We start from the raw sequence: 11,798 nt of genomic DNA, 5'->3' as shown, positions 1-11,798 counted from the left end.
TGATGGGACTGGATGGAAATGAGCGGGAGCGAGCGGGACCATACAGGACCAAATCACACGAGAGGGACCTGACAAGAACAGGCGAGATAGGACCTGATAGGATGCAACCAGACGAGACCAGATGGGACCAGATGGGACGGGGGCGGACCGAACCGGACGTCACCGGGCGGGACCACACGCCACCGGACGCGATCAGGCGGGATCGGACATCACCGGAGGTGGTCGATCGGAACCGAACGGGTCAAGACGGGACCAAACGAGCCCAGACGGGACCAAACGAGCCCAGACGGAACCATACGAAACCAGACGGAACCATACGAAACCAGACGGAACCGGACTGAACCGACCCTGACCTGATCACGATTTTCCTCCATGCTCCCACTTTGTCGATGAGATACTCAGATTTTCACAATATTTAGACGCCTGTTTAGGCTTATACTGGATCATCTCAAGGCAAACGTTGTGTATATTTTACTACAAAAATACACCGCAGTATAGTGCATTCAACGATTTCGTGTGAGCAAAGGTTGCGGTTGAGACGAACCACAAGGCCAATGCCTGGTCTGCCTAGGTATACCTAAAATTATAGGATTTCGTAGTTCCTTAGTTCACTGTTTGCTTTTAGCTCGTAGCCCTGGCTCCAGCTTAAGTCAAGTAGAAATGGAGCTTACATTTCTACTTTCGTCCATGCTGACTTTAATCCATGTCCGCGTTTTACCGGCGGATCTCACTCGCCTTCTATCCCCGTGGACCTTTAGTCTTCCAACTTTTCACGATTCGACCTCTTTCCCTATGTTTTTTATTTCTTTTGAATGCTTGTCTTTTGACTTTTTGCGATAAAACGTTCTATCCAGCCGACTTATACTCCTGTCAGCTTGCTGTTGTCCGATTTTCTTCTCTCGGCTTTTCCCATTCGACTTTTTCCATTTGACTCTTTGTCCGAACGCCGGATGCCGGTGCATGGGATCAAATAGGCTTCAAATCAAACGTGCCCTGAAGGGCCTTCGAGCCTAACAACGAACGTAAATTAATTCTTCGTAACTTTTTAACTATAAAAAGCTTCTTGTCTAAGCCTCTCGAGACGTACCCGGCGTTTTCCGCCTGAAAACACCTACCTTCTCGCCACTGATGTCGCGACTAGACGCCAGTCTGGTCTGTAGTGCGAAGCTTTGGGTCTCTACAGAAGGCAAGGCTGTAGTTTCACGAAATAAGCCGAGACTGCAATGCGGAACTGACCAACTGCAACTAGATCAACGAAGTTCTGAAAAACGCATGCTTTACCTTCTAAAAGCCCTTGATATTCCAGACCCGAACTAAGAAACGCTTGGTTAAGTAAGGAGCAACAAACCATGCTCCAGCAAATGTAGCCACGCCCAGAATATCTAGGAACCAAGTGTTACGAACTGCGCCGAAACCAATGAGTGCACATTGGTTTCGGCATGGCAGAGCCAATTAACTAAGCAAACTCTCCCCGCGTCCAGTGGGTATTAGCAAATAAATTTATCGTCAGTGTCTGCAATAGCTGAATTGCTGTTATCAAAAACGTGGTAAGCCGGCAGTGTGCTATGTCAGCAGGGGTTGCTGGCTGAGATAATAATAGAAAAAGTGAACGGTTTCGATGGCTCCGAACGTGCATGTAGAAACAAGTTATGGAATTCACCGAAATATCTATGCATTTTCTTTCATATTTGCACATTCATTCGCTATAACGCACAGATTATATAGACGCTAAATTTGTCAGCCGATGACGACACAGACGGACATAAGCTAAAGCACGGTATCACCTATCCTGCGAAACCTGAACACGCGCCCGGATGGCCGGCTAGGTACCCTTCGCTCGGGTGGGGGGTCAGTTTGACCCCCCATAAGATCTCAGGAACTAAGAAAGCTGAAGACACCAAATTTGCAGGGTGTGTTGACCTGTACATGAACTCACTTTGGTCAAAGTCTGAGATCACCAGGTCATGACCTTCGGATCAAATAAGGTCAAACAAGGTACAAACAAGGGTCAGTGATCTACTATGACCTCTAAGAAGTCAACTGAAGATGTATGATGCGGCTTCTGCTATCAATGAATTCAAAATGAGCGCCGGAAAATACCCCGTACAGCAAGCCCTAGATCAATACAACAGGCTGGTTTTGACATTGGTCTGACCTTCATACCTGACCTTAGGTCAACTTAATTTGCTCATTCAATGATTGTGTTGCCTAATAAAGCATCTCAAAGATGTATAGCTTCGTCAAACACTCCGTTGTTGCATCAGATTGAACGATTCCCTAGAAATTGACTTTGCTGAAACGATGGCCTGCATTTGACCTGCCATAGGTCAGTGACCTTACTAAGTACATCTAAATTTCTTACACCAAGCGATCCGCTATTCAATTTTGAACACCTATGCAAAATTCACATCCCCGCCCGAGCGCGTGTTGAGGTCTTGGTAAATGGTAGTGCCTGATGTTTTCGATTGGCACGGCGCATGCGGTCCAAGTATTAGTGAACTACCTGTAAGATGGCATGCAAACGAACCAGGCGGTATTCAATCATTCAATCGCGAGGGACGCTTAGGGCAGGTGCATTTTGATCGCTCAGACCTGCTGCGTTGCCTCGACCGTTATGGACCCATTGTCCAATCCGGGGGCTCTGCCTGTGAGGATGTGCTCAGCGTTTGCAGCGGACGTATGCGAACGAAAACCCAGGCGTGCAATTTGATATAACCCTTTTACCACATCAAGCAACCGCACTCTAAACGGACAACCGCCGCTTCCTCATCACTATTCTTCACACCAAGCCCGGCTATGCACGTACAGATGCTGCGACGGTACTTTTCGCAGGCGGCGCGCGAGGCCCCGCTTCATGAGCTAGATGGGCGCTGGTCACCTGACTAGCGTGGCCCCAAGGTTTGCTGAAATCGGACTCATTTCAGATGCTTAACTAGTGCAAAATAGCACTTGGGGATAAAGTTGTGTTTAGTCGTAAGCCCTCATGATGCTAATAAACCCGGAACCATAGCAGAACAGGTTTTTCCGTGACCCTTGCCGTGATTTGCCGTTTTTCATAACGCGGACTGATGGGGGGAGGGGTCGATGCGACCCCGTGGCGTTTTCAAAGTAATGATGCTAGAGTTTAGCGGAAAGCACCAGCAGGTTGGTCTTAACGAGATATTGTGATTGCTACCAGTTTATATGTTGTTAGGACAATAATCGACCCCGTCATGCCAGGTCAAACGCCAAATTTTCCAGAAAACCGTACATTTTGAGTTTTACACCTTACAAACGAGCCCATGTCTTACGGCGACGCAAAGTCTTAACAGGCGCGTTCCTCACTCAACTCTGGGCAGCAGTGTATATTTTTGTGTGTGTTTGAGCATACATTTATGATATATGGCTCCATTAATGTAACATGTAGACCCCGGCGCGCGTTCCACAGCATCGTCGGTTGCCGCCCCCCGCCCGTGCCAGCTGCAAATCCCCGTGCGGTTTTCAAAAAGCAATTGCATAAATAAAAAGTAAAGAAAACGCCTCTGCTGCAAAACCAGTAAACGAAGGGACACGTTTTTGATGCGGAAACGCGTGCAATGGACACCGCATAGGTTACTAAAATTGTGGGCACGATTGCACAACGTATGGAGAGGTGTCCCAAGAAACCTTAGAGGGGTGCATCAACCCCCTTACCAGGGCTGGCACCAGCAAAACAAAACAGGCCTGTTTTGTTTTACTGGTGGTGGTCTAGAGCTGTTTAGTCTAGAGCTCCTGGTTTAGTGGTGGCCTAGAGCTGCAATACTTTTGATACTGACGAAGGCAAAACAGGATTATCTTGGTGAGTATCTTTCAGAGGCAGCGAGGAGAAATGCCCAGCCTTGCCCCAAAACCTCAAGAAAAAACGGGTATCTCATCGGCTTTTACCGACTTTCAACAGAATGGGATATCTTACAGGCCTTACAGAAACTGTAGTGCCCCGCGCGCCGAAAGAGTAGAGGCCAGACGCCAAACGGTTATCCGTCATCGTGACCTTTCCTTGCCAAGCAGACGAGCCCGCGGCTGTCACCAATGGCCACTGAGCTTCCGTGGAGCAATGGGGGCGGGGAAGATGTGATGCTAATCCACCGACCTGGCTGGCACCACGGACGTAAGCACGCCTTAAATGCCACCGTAATTCCCTTCCAATCTAACACCAATTCGTGCGGTCAAAACGCGCAAAAATAGTCCGATCCGCCCATACGTTGCCGGGGCACGGGTGGGGCATAGAAGAGTGGTGATTACGTCCATGGCTGCAAAGCAGATCGTCGGGTGTGCTCGGATTAGGTTTCAGTTTATTTGATCAAAGGCATCCGCAACCGCTGGGATAGCTCAGCCGTTCCATCGAAAAACTGCCTGCAACATGACCTCCAGCCCCCGCGGTGCCCGTCCCGACTTCCATGGCTGCCGCGGTGCCTGTTCCGACTTCTGTGGCTGCCGCGGTGCCTGTCCCGACTTCAGTGGCTGCCGCGGTACTCGTCCCGACTTCTGTGGCTGCCGCGGTGCCTGTTCCGACTTCTGTGGCTGCCGCGGTGCCTGTCCCGACTTCAGTGGCTGCCGCGGTGCCTGTTACGGCTTCTGTGGCACCCGCGGCGCCATCCTTGCTTTGTGACTCCCGCCCTGCCGTCCCGGCTCCTGTGGCTCCCGCCTTGCCGACCTGGCTCCTGGGGCTCTCGTGGTGCCCGTCCTACCCTCTGGTTCCATTGGCGTAACTTGTTTGCGATACTCATCCGATTTTTCGACATCAACGCACAATTGTGCCATAAATGGAACAAACACGGCTAGCGTACCCCCTCCCCCCCCCCCGATCCAAAAAGGTTTGTGCTCGATATTGGGTGATTTGATAAAGATTCTGCCAGAATTCGTAGATTTTAAATATTTGACAATGACCCCCCCCCCCTCACTCTAAGACAACCATACGTGCATTGTGCCTGGAACAAACATAATTTTCGCAATACATCGCAGTAAATTTGGGTCATCTGTAGGAGCATAGGCGTCGGAACGTTTCAAAAAGTGGGGAAGGGGGCAAGCTCAGGGTGCACTCCAGCAACTTTGTTTGGAAAGCGGGCCTGATGGCCGGAAGGGGGGCGGGGGTAGGGATGGAGGCTGTAATCGCTGTTTATTCAAATGTCATGGCTGCTATCCTAGATATGCATCTAGAACTGTTTCTCACTGGTGCACAATCTTGCCTATTCGACTCATCTGTCACTTGGAAACTAAGGCTATCCAGCTTCCCAATATTATTCGTTCATTTTAAACTTACTTTTCCTGGGGAGGCGGAATTCCGCGGGTAGCTATTTTGGGTCATTGAGGAAGCATCTGCCTCCGCAGTGTCGATGCCAAATACGGCCTGGATATAGGCTGGTGAGAATTTTGAAAGTGGATTGATGGCTCACAGTGCGACAGATTTTTTTCATGCGCCTTCATTTCACTGGCTGCTTTTCAAGAGACCAGTAGCAGCATTTTAGGCTGACATAAATTCGGGAGCTTGAAAATGCCAGAAACAACGTGACAAAAGCCACAGGACTGGATATTCTCTTTTAAGAACCAAGCCACATAATAAGGCCCATCTGTCGCACGTTCCTTATCTGGGCCCTGCTCCTGTCCGCCGTCGGTGGCCACTGCCCTGGCCCGGATGTCTCCCGCATGACTGACTGCGAACTGATCGTATGGCTGCTTTGTGGCATACTTTTGGATCAGCGTTACTACTGCATGGAGTATGAAACATGTGTTGGACACCTGCAACAGTATCTTTTTCCGAATTATCTTCCTTTACACCACACCATCGCAGAAAAATAGCCTCCGGGAAGCTGTCTGCCTTAGGTATGGACTGGCCCAACGGACACTTCATTACCCATCATGTAACGTATACGATTTGATCTGCTTTTGTGTGTAGGCAGAGGCGTGCCCAGGACGTTGTCAAGGGGGAACACAAGGTTGACAAAAGCTCATCTTATGGTGACCCCCCAAAATCCCCGGTTATATCTTACTTGTTAACAAGTGACATGGTTTTCTTCGTTTTATTGTTATTTTTACCTTGTCACCGGAACAGAAACCAGGTGCTACCGTGAGCTCAATTCTGTTTGTATTTTGAGGTCAATAAACTGCAGAAATCAGACAATGATCGACTGTATGGAATAAATCACCGGCGCTCTTAATTTATAATGGTTAGTTGACTCTCTCTAAACCGGTAGAATTCAGAAGCTTTGTCAGAATGTTTTATCCGAATTCTACAGACCTCGAGGGCATCGCGAAGGCAGATTGTAGATCGATATGTTTGATCCAAACTTGAAGATGAAAATTTGATTGCAGATCGAATGGTCAACAATGTGTACAAACATGGCCCAGCCATATTTGTCTGAAAATGTTCACCATTCAGTCAGAATCGATTAGTGATACAATTCATGTGACGTGTTTTTAACATGCGCGCCCGCAAATCATAGCAACAAAAACCTCGACACCAGGTGTTGCAGCCCCCATAGTACGCTGAGCGTTAGCCCAGTAGCTAACTCTTAGCCGTGGCCCACCGGTGGACGAAAATAGCGACGCTTCTGAAATGATTACCTTTAACCACTTTAATCGACTAGTAAGACAAGTTATGTGACATAATTTTGAGCACGCGCACTCGAAAATCTTAGAAACACAAGCCTCGACCCCAGGCGTCTCCGTAGCCCGCGCAGCGTCGGGCCCAGTAGCTAATATTAAGTTATGGCCAACAGATGGACGACAATGACGACGCTTCTAAAAAAAAGTATCCTTGAACGTTTCAAGTCATCAAATCTTGCATTTAGAGGACAGTCAGAGCGCATATTTCACGTGTGCAATTTTTAGACCAATGAAAATAATGGATTGGCCCTTAAAGCACCGCGAGTGGGGCTAGAATCTGGTGGTTGAACTGGAAGAGTGAAGGTAGCATCTCTATTTTTCGTGTTTTTGCAGCTATTTATCTATTCAGAAGCGGATTAACACGGCGCCCGCCGTCTGGTGGCACTTCCAGTGGCCGAAACTTTTTGGTTTTACGGAAGTTGTAACCCAGATCATCCTTGTTCTTGCTCTCGAGGTTGCGGGCGGGCATGTTCAAACCTGATGTGATTTGTTTCAATAATACATTCTGAACAAATGAACGTTCTCCGGCAAACATGGCATGACCCTGCTCGTTTTTTAAGCTCATTTCTAGCCACCCTTTTCAACAATAATGAGGCCCCACTTTGCCCAACAATAATGAGACCCCTTATTTCCTTCCTGGCAATGGGCCTCTTGAGTAGAACACCAGGGGCTCATTACCGTTTCCGGCCAAGGACTGAAGGGCCATTCCGTCCCATCGCTTAGTGTCTTCTGGGCTATCATTCTGGTGACACGGGGTGGGATCTCTTGGTCGATCCGGGGGCCATTGCCAGGACATGTCACATCACATTGCTCCCATCCCTGACACGGGAGACCCTCTGACCCGTGCAGTTAACCCCGGATCAGCACAGGAACCCTCAATGACGCAACAATATCACTGATCACCGCAGGTAGTCAAATAATTGTCACATAGGCTCCAGTTCCGTATTTTTTCGTGTTTTCAGAGATATTGAGTTCTCCCTGACCGTACATTAGAAATGAAATGGGGTTCCTAATTCGTATTAACATGGCTTACCCATGTTCGTCTTAAAATGCTCAAGATCCTGTCAGAACTGATTATTGATAAGAAAGCTACGCAATATGGCCTTGAACATGCGCGCTCGCAAGTCACCGTAGCAACAGACACGACGCCCGGCGTTGCAGTCTCCAGGCCGGGGGGCGTCGGCCTTGTGGCTGTAATATCGGGCGATGGCCAGTGACCAAACAAAAAAGATGACGCGTGTTAATGGAGATGGCTGGTGAACTAAGTAAATCGGCATGCATGTTTAATGTAATGCAAAAGTAAGCCAAATGCAACCTTAATCTGAAAAGTGGGGGGCGGGGGCAGTTAACATTGCTGCCCCCCACTTTGATAATTGTGGGGGGGGGAGGGGAGGGCACGGCCCCCTGGCCCTGCTGTTCCTACGCCCATGCGTAAGAGAAATCCCACAAGATTCGTACAATTAATAATTGGTTGATACGAAAGGGAACGTCGGCGTAACTTATTTCGAAATGTCTGACAGATCTCAAGTGTCCCAGTATTCTCCGGCCACCGAACCACGCCAATATTCTGCCTTAATTGCTAAATGCTCACCTTTAGCTTGGACAATAGCTGATCCTTGCCTTCGTTCCCATTCTTCTCCCAACATGCACTCGAAGTGAAAAGAATCACGAGCAGCCTATCGCAATCACCCGCTGATGCTGAATGACATACCTGCACCAGCGTGTGAATCGGACTCGTCCAAGTAATAGTGACGTCGCGTTAGGTCGAGCGGCCAATGAGCGAGCTTTCGTCGCTTCTCAATGCTGGCAAAAATACGAGCGTGCGTAGTGCCTAGCTAAGCGTGGCGCCACTAAGGAGGTGCCATGCACGGGCATGGCTATAGGTCGGATTTTCACCCGCTCTGTACAGGGCAGTGATGTCACTGGTGCCGAGACTTCAATGCGGCGCCGTCGCTAATCGTGAAGGTGGCAGCGGGGCAGTAGGGGCATAGGAAATTTCGGTGCAGATATTGAGCAAACTACTTGTGGGAGGTGCATATGACCACAGAGTTATTTGCGTAGATTTTTAGTGCGAGCATGATGATGGCTTTGCAAATCTATCCGACTAACTATTAAAGGTCTTGACATAGGGAGTGAAAACGTATGAACGATAATTATACGAGATAAGGCGGGTGGAACATCGGGCTCTCCTCGCATCGATAATGAACCAACTGTAAGTGGCAGGTGCATATGACAGTAAGCTAAATGCTTAGAATTTAACGTCAAATATGACAACGTACTTTGCAAGATTATGTAGTTTAGTCATTGCAGTTAAATCGGCATATAGATTGAAAGCACTCACACGAGAACTATTGCAAAGATGCCGTGCCAGACAATGAACTGCCTTCGTACCGATAACGAACAACCTGCGGGGCAATGTGGATATAACCAGAGCCAGCCCACGTTATATGCACTATAACCAGGAACCAACATAGTCGGACACATAGGCATACACATAGACACAGCTGGACAGCATAATCGACCTTTTTACCTCGGAAGAGGCGCTTGACGAAGAAGAAAACCCCACGTGTTCCATGTGCCAAAAGCGCCAAAAGTGATCCAAAGACTTCAAGGTTCTGAGGCTCCCACGCATTCTTGTAGTGCACCTGAAATGGTTCTTGCTGCAGCTGGATCAGAACGGGCACAAGCTCAACACCACAGTGGACTTATCCGCCAGTGGTTTGGACCTGTCGCCATTCTCTGTCGTATCAGGAGACTGGATGTATAACCTGTACGGCGTGACACAGCACTCTGGAGTGGCGCATTCGGGCCATCACACGGCCCACTGTAAACACCCCTATTTGGGAGTCTGGCACGAGTACAACGACTACAGAGTCCAGCCCATCCGCATGCACCATGCCAACAGCTGCGAAGCGTACATGCTGTTTTTGAACTGGCCAGCCATTGACCTGGCTCCGATCTGAGCGCCAGTACTCAAAGAAGTTCGAGAGGGTTGTCCCATTAAGTGGTGGGTTGTTAAATAAGTATGTCTTGTTACAGGTAACATATACAACACGGAATATGCATAAATGATTTGCGTTAGAGCCAGGGAGGCAAAAGGGAAAAAACAGCATATAAACGAATGCTTAGAATTTAGCTGGAAGCATGATGCGGCAATTGCAAGTTCATATGCCTGACGGCTAAATTGTTATCAGCGCCAATAGCAAAAGCATTCACGCTTGAACCGTTTGAGATAAGCAGCCTGAACATCGGGCCTCCCTAACTTGTGACAAGCATTATTACTGGTAGGCGCATATATCCGCGATGAAACGGTCATGCAGAGTAAAATGACAGCCATGACAATGCGTTTTAGCGAGTTTATATTCAGGCAAGTCCCTTAAAACTCAATCGGCATGGGAAGTGAATGCAACTTAATAGGGTGTGAGTACAAAAAGAGGAGGAATGAGCCCCCAACTTCCTTAAAGTTTCGCATTACTTCCCATGAGCGTTCACTGGATAGAAGCAAACAAAAGTCACCTTAGGTGTTGAGCCCTGTACGCTGCGTTCATGGGTGTCGATTTGTATAAGTTGTGAGGGCCATTCCCCATTGTTGAGTTGGCCCCGCCATGTTGGCTTGGTCACCCCGCGGTGTTTTGGGCTGGGATACTACAAAAGCGCAGGAGAAAACTGGTCATCTCATACAGACTATCTTCCTTGATCCATCGGCTCGTAGTGACATCGCCATGAAAGATGCAGCGGAGCAGCTTGACCAAGCAACCTCAAAATTATGTTCTCAGATGGAGGGTGACGTTGGACATTGGACGGGAACCATCTTATATTTGATTTGTTTTTGTTTGTCAAGCATAAGCAACGTAGGATTACAAGCCAGTTAAGCTATTGGATGTGGTCCTATGAAAAGTACATGCACAAAAGCACATTTTTACACCACAATCGAAACAAACTCATCCGCAACGTTGTATGTACAGCACATTTTTATGTATGTAACTGAAGCAGTTTACTTTTAGCCTCCATTCCATACAATTATTGGCCAAAAAGACCGTTCAGTATGAATTATTAAACATGAATTGGTTGCGTTGAAAATTAGTTATGATAGTCATATTGATTGCAATTGTCGAGGCCGACCTAGTTGAATTGAAAAATGTGGTCCGACGCCAACTTAAAATAAAAATTTTCGCATACCGCTCGCGAGTCACGCAAAAATCGTGACTTAAATAAAGCAGCACTGATTTACGCGGTGCTCTGTGTTCTATATCCAAAGGCAACACAGAAAATCAGGGTAAGTTGCATAGCTAAGCAGAGTGGCTTGGCCTCCAAACCCCGCAACTGGTTCCGTTAATGTAGCCGGATGTTTACCACCCCATAACACGAAACAGACAGGTTTGTCGTTTAGAAAAATGCACCTGCCAACAGTAGACCACCCCAACCTCGTAATAAAGGGGCACATGTGTCCCCACCGCCAGATCCAAATTGCATCTTTTGAGCGGATAAACGATACAATAGACTTCACCCACCTAGGACATAAGACGCGCACAGGTTTGACATGAAAAGCTTTGGGGCACGGAAATGATCTGAGTCCTTTACCACTAACCCTGTCTCCGCTCCATACAACCAAAAATACGTGCCGCCGCCCATGGCCGCCATAGAAGTGCGCTGGGCGACCTGATGCGACCTAGGGCGACCTATAGAGGAAAGCCTTTGCTTTCCGATCAGAACGGGTTCGTGCCTCCATTCCCCTCCCCTTCTAGATCCGTCCCTGCATAAATAGTATGGTGATTACATTAAGTAGTATGATATGCAAATCTAAAATGTGAATTGTCTTCCGTCAAAATGAAGTGCACTGAGCCCGTTGAAAAACAAATGGTACGTTGTCGGGTCTGGGTTTGCCCTCCCCAGCAATCAGTTGCAACTTACACCCATGGTCACGTTCTTAGACGTTTTTGTACGTCACTATGTCTGACGCCAGGGTGGCATGTGGGAAGAATCACAAATATCTAAACCGGAGCGCAGAGCACGACATGTATCTGTGAGTAGTGCTCTTTTTAAACGGAACAACATGAACAGTACAGCTGATGAATTTCTGTGAGCTGTATATGAGTGGCAGTGCGCTATAGTGATTACATTTATTCCACCCCTGAACATAGTCGGTTTGACAACAGCTGCCCAAGAGCCGCCATGAT

General features: G+C 48.1%; 1 protein-coding gene across 1 annotated transcript in view; it reads right to left on the bottom strand.

Moving 5' to 3' along the window:
• Positions 1–8,423, bottom strand: part of bves (popeye domain cAMP effector bves) — a 21,947-nt gene extending 13,524 nt beyond the window's left edge. The window contains exon 1 of the mRNA XM_037226704.1: positions 8,213–8,423. The gene's annotated coding sequence lies outside the window, so the exon portion shown is untranslated. The remainder of the gene's footprint in view (positions 1–8,212) is intronic.
• Positions 8,424–11,798: the final 3,375 nt, after the last annotated feature.

This window comes from Pollicipes pollicipes, unplaced genomic scaffold (assembly GCF_011947565.3).
Source record: "Pollicipes pollicipes isolate AB1234 unplaced genomic scaffold, Ppol_2.1 Scaffold_2555;HRSCAF=2994_pilon_pilon_pilon, whole genome shotgun sequence".
Taxonomy (NCBI): domain Eukaryota; kingdom Metazoa; phylum Arthropoda; class Thecostraca; order Pollicipedomorpha; family Pollicipedidae; genus Pollicipes; species Pollicipes pollicipes.
Note: the sequence above shows the minus strand (reverse complement) of the source record. Positions and strands in the feature narration are given on the sequence as shown.